The sequence below is a fragment of the Eretmochelys imbricata genome, chromosome 2 (assembly GCF_965152235.1).
Source record: "Eretmochelys imbricata isolate rEreImb1 chromosome 2, rEreImb1.hap1, whole genome shotgun sequence".
Classification (NCBI taxonomy): domain Eukaryota; kingdom Metazoa; phylum Chordata; order Testudines; family Cheloniidae; genus Eretmochelys; species Eretmochelys imbricata.
The window spans coordinates 45,864,116-45,870,008 of record NC_135573.1 but is presented as its reverse complement, the minus strand read 5'-3'; positions in this window follow the sequence as shown (position 1 = coordinate 45,870,008).

Genomic DNA, 5,893 nt, shown 5'->3' with positions numbered 1-5,893 from the left:
TCCATCTCCCGGCGCGCTCGGCTCCAGAGGCAGCTGAGCCCCGGCGGTGCAGATGTGGCAAATCCGGCGGCGGCGGCGTTGCCGGGCAGGGGGCGGCGCCCAGTGGGGAGGAGGGAGGAGGTTCGGGGCGGCGGCACCTCCTCCTCCTCCTCCCCCAAGCGCGGGGGCGTGGGCAGGCTCCTCGTACACCGGCCTGGCCGCGGCCACGCGGGGCTCGCAGGAAGCGCGTCTCCCCCTAGATCCCGGTGACTCCCCCTTCCTTGCCCGAGGGGGCGCCCGCCCACGCACCCCCGGGCTGTGCCACTGTGACCCCCACCGGCCGTTCCCAACTACCGCGGACCCTTCCCAGGGCAAACGTGGGGCTGACTGAGGAAAACCAACAGCCTCCCGTTCCCTGTCTGCTGCCAGGGTTCTTCCTAACTGCAGGGGTGGAGGGTTACGGACGTCACAACGGGGCCCAGAAGTAGGGGTTGCCAACCCACCCCAAGTGTCCTGTCCTGGCGTCTCCAGGAATGAAAGATGAATCCTTAATTAAAGACAGTGTCATGTGGTGAAACCTCCAGGAATACGTCCAGCCAAAATTGGCAACCCTACAAGAAGCGTAGCTTAGGGGGGAACTCTGGCTAAGCAGTTACTATTCGGCCTCTTTCACACAACTCCAGGAAGGATTTTGTGTGTTTCTTAAATATTGTGCAAAGAGTTTAATGCTATACAGCTGAAAAACATTTCCAGATGAAGCACTGACCCACATTTTTTAGTGGTTAGATACTAAATCTCTGCCTAGGTGTAAAGATGAGCTGTGTTGCAGAGACTATTTTGCCAGATTCAGAAGCCTTGTTTATGCTACCCAGCTTCATACCTACAAGTCACTGCTGGTGCATCATTACTGCTAGTAGCAAGAGGGGAGATATAGGGTGGAAGGGGGCTCAGGCATCAGCATCCACTGGGAGCTACACTGGTGAGGAATTTCTTCAAGGAACGTTGCAAGCATAGACAGAGCCAGAGCAGTTGTGAAAGTTGGGAGATGGAAGGACTATTATCAGATTATATAGACCAGTGGTTCTCAACCTGCAGCCCATGGGCTATTTGCGGCCCAATCAGCACAGAGCTGTGGCCCAGGTGACATCTTCAGGGCCATACAGGTAGTATTTGATGCAGCCCACATAACATACTGTGGGCTGCACTTGGGCCCACAGTGGTAAATAGGTTGAGAACTACTGATATAGACATACACATGCATTCGAGCATGAAGAATTAGACTATGATCTGAGGGACTTGCCACAAATAAATGTGTTTACTATGATTACAAAATACATCTCTTCATTAGAGACAGTAAAGTAGAAGTGGTCCAGGAAACAGAAAAAACAACAAAGGACCTCTGAGCAACACCATTGGGAAGTTCCCAGACCTGAAGAAGAGCTCTGTGTAGGTCAAAGGCTTGTCTTTCTCACCAACAGACTTTGGTCCAATACAAGATATTACCTCTCCCACCTTGTCTCACCATTGGGAAAAAACATTTCTGGGAGACTCCATTTTATTGGAAAGGTTGTTGTTCCAACACAATCTGTCCTGCTTGTTGTTATCAATTGTCTGACTCTGATCTTTTTTGGGTGCTTATACTTCCCTACTTAGATACTCACAGAGGGCATAGGTACAAAAATAGTAATAGATATAAAGCACTGTATTATTGTGCAGCAAGGATTGCATGCACCAAACATAAATCTAGTAATACATTCCAGCAAACTGGTTTGTAAAAGATACTTGGCCATAAACAAGCCAGGAAGACAGAACAATTATATGGGCAGAAATTAAGGTAAGGTAAGGCTCTCATGCAGAGCCAGTGTATGTACAGTTTTGTTTGGGTTTTGTTTTTTTCTTTTTCAACACATGAAAAAGCATCACTAGTAGAGAAGCCTATCAGGGTTATGTGCTTGAAACTGTCTATCCATTTCTCCTTGCAAGTGCATAACTTATGTGATCATTCAAGTCTTTGTGCTGGAAAGGATCCCACTGGGCCTCTGATGTAAATGTTACAGGGCTATATGCAGAGTTACATTATGGTATATAGTGCCTGCAGATACAGAGTCCAAATTCAGAGGTGTAAAGGGAGGGAGTATAAATTACAGATTGGTAAATGTGTCTGAGTTTGTCAGTCAGTGAAAGTTTAAAAGGAGTCTAAATGGGTGTAACATAGAGATTGATATCAGAAGAAGGTGTAAATTATACTCATTTTGACTTCCTCCCAACTCACCTCTAATTTGGGGCTGATGTCTTTCTTGGCTCAGTATTCTATTTTGATACATGTCAATAGAGGGGTAGATTGTACCAGCTAGTGTAGTATATTGCTTTGAAAGAACTGTTTGTTGTAGAAGGGTGCTTTCAGTATGATACAGGTCATTTCCTAAATAAAGGAATTTTTGCCACATATACTGAAAGGATGAAGAACCCAGAGGGACATGTGATGTTTCTTTGTTCCTGCATCAAGGATTCAAAATCTGGAATAGCAAGTTTCAAATGGTTGACACAGGTTCCGTGCACTTAAAGGTCTACTGTTGACCCTTCAAACACAATAGAAAATATTCTGTTTAGTGACAATACTCCTTTCACTTACACTTCATGTATTTCTCTCGCCTCAGTTTTATTTCAGAGAATATTAGCAAGAAAACAAGATTTGTATTTTTAAATGAACTTCTATTGCTGGTTAATCTGCACTGATGCCATATTCTGTTCATGGCCTTATACTGCATCCATCACTGTGTTATTTGAGCACCTTTCAAATATGCATTAAGCAGCCTGACTAGCATCTTTCGCTTATGGTGACTTCTCCATTCCTTTCCCCTCCGCAGGGGGAAAAATTGGGTTTGAACTGTTGTTGTTATGAAGTGCTGTATACTTTTATTAGGCTGAAGAAAAGCACCTTGCACTTGTAACAGAAAACTCTAAGATTTGCAGTGGTTTGTAGGACTTGATTCTGCAAATTGTTGAAGTCTCTGGCCCTGATCCAGCAGAGCACTTATCTTGGAGCCAATGGAACAGCTCCCATGCTTAAAGTGAAGCAGGTGCTTAAGTACTTTGCTGGATCAGTGACAGAGGGCTTGGTATCTAGCACCAAATTATTTATATTTCTTCATGTGTTGTGGTAATGCTGTTACCATATTTGACTTACTAGACTTACTCATTTTTAAACAAACTCCCAAAAGTTGTCTTGACATATTGATCATACATTTCTCAGATAATGGGAATATATAGTCTTCATCAAATTAAAGAAAAGGAGTACTTGTGGCACCTTAGAGACTAACCAATTTATTTGAGCATAAGCTTTTGTGAGCTACAGCTCACTTCATCGGATGCATTGAGCTGTAGCTCACGAAAGCTTATGCTCAAATAAATTGGTTAGTCTCTAAGGTGCCACAAGTACTCCTTTTCTTTTTGCGAATAAAGACTAACACGGCTGTTACTCTGAAACCTGTCATCAAATTAAAGTTATTGCTTATTAAATCTGATAGTGTGGGGACATGATTATAATTGGCAACATATTAAACTCAAATGTATTAAACAACAGAGAAATAGTGTGAGCAGAATCTCACTGTGTAAAAATAATTTTTAAAATTACCCATCTAAAGCAGTGACTAATCATGTCCCAAAAATAATTCTAAAAGAGGAAGAAAAGCCAATCCATTATATCAGAAATTTTAAAAAGAACAAGTAGCATATTTCCCTTCAGAAAGGTCCTGATTCAGTAAGGTACTTAAGCCCATGCCTAACTTTAAGCACATGAGTTGTGACAAACCAATGGGATGATTTATGTGCTTTAAGTTAGGCATGTGCTAAGATATCTTGCTGAATAGGGGCCCTGAAGCCAGAGACAACAGGTACATTATACCAAAAATGAGTCAGAAGCTGAAATGATTGTAGTTATCATCAAGTTAACTTTTTGGGCGGGTCAGAGGTAGTTGATATGTGGGTAAGCCTTTTTTGTTTTGTTAGATCGTAACATTACGGGGTTTATATGTGGGTCAGTTTATATGTGAATATATATGCTATTTTAAGTCCACAGATAATAAGGTGAATGTCCTTCATTGGAACGGCAACTGAATCACTTAAGCTATTATATGTTAAAATATGGATGTATTCAAGAATTTGTTATAGGGAATGAGAAGTGTGTTGGAGGAAAAAAATGCCAATACGTAACGAGAGGAGTTGCAAGAGGAGGGATGGCAGCATTACCAGCGAAAGCAAAGTATAGATTACTGTCAACTTCTCACAACTCATGATTGTCCAGGGTCTTCATCTTTCAGACCAAAAAAACAAAAAAATTGATCAAGGTATATTAAAGCTAACACTTCTTTGCCTCCATGTGTTGATTAGGAAAGAATCTTAAATACTATATATATAAAACGTTACCCAAAGCTAAGATGAAAGACCAATAAAGCCCAGTTTTAAAGATATACTCTTTTTAAGGATTGGGTTGTAAATCAAGTATGTGTTGACTTGCATCACAATTGTGTTTTAATTGACTGAGTGTCCATAGTGTTATACCAATAAAATAAAAACCAGAAGGATCTTATTAAAGGGGATAAGACAAAATGTCACATTTACTGTGAATACAAAAAGAATTATAGTAGGCAGTCAGTTATTGCTTTAACATTTCATTCCGTTTCACATTCATTCACACATTCGTTCATACATAGACGCAGGTTCTGCAGCTGCTGCATAGTTACCAGTCCTGAATGTAGCTTGAGTTCGTGGCTTGGGTTCGTAGCTTGTGGCGGCTAACTGGCCAGGAAAGCTGGGCACAAGGAAGAGCTGGGTCTCTGTTGGACCGATGCCCTTCCATACTGGCAGCAGAATGTTACCCTTCAAAGTCTTCCATCTCACCCATCATTTTGTAGGCTTTAGTTTGAATCCAGAGTCTATAGATCTTGCTGTGTCAGGCTGCCTCTGGGTCCAGCGTGATTGATCACCCGTCCATTGCAGACATGACTTTCAACCTGGGACCTGGCTTTGATCTTTCTTCAATTGTACTTTTGTTCTTTTCTTTTGAGGGTGGACTCCTCTTACTTTGTCAGGGCTGTCGTCTACATCTTCAGCCATTGGGTGTTTACACTTTATTTCATCAGGAGAGGCTGGGGCTGGAGGTTGATTCTATCATCCATACATACCTCATGCACACATCTAAACTAAACTAATAAGATTACAGCAGGGTTTTGCAAAAATGAAGGTTGCAGCAAGCTTTTACAAAATGAAGTGAGCATTTTAAAATGGAGTTTGGGACAAGTTAAAATGGAGTTTGAGTGAGCAGAAGTTACAATGTTGAAACAGTGTAAGTTTCAGCAATTTAAACAGCAATTGTGTTATACCAATAAAATAAAAACCAGCAGGATCTTATTAAAGGGAAAAAGGCAAAATACCACATTTATTGTGAATACGGAAAGAATCATAGTAAGCAGTTAGTTATAGTTATAACATTCCATTCAATCTCATATTTATTCACATATTCATTCATACAAACACACACACACAGAGGTTCTGCAAGGTTGTTATCATAGTTACCAACCTTAGAGTTGCTCATGCCAAGCCACTGGCCAGGTGGCCTGGACATGAGGAGGGAGCAGGGCCTTGTCAGATGCTCATCTGATGTTCCTGGAAGTTGGTTTGCAGAATCAGACCCCCCCAAAGTTCTCACTTTCTAGAGTCCATTTTTATAGGAATTTCTTCTTAGGCCAGTCTATGGGAATTACTTCATCATGCTGTTGCTGAATCAATCAGCAGATGACACATTCCTTTGACGGCTCTGTGCTGCTAGATGTTATTTTGTTCTTTGGTTCTCCCATTCTTGAGGCTGTTGGGTGGATTCCAGTCTGCCCAAAGGGGGGGGGGGGTCCTCGGGTTA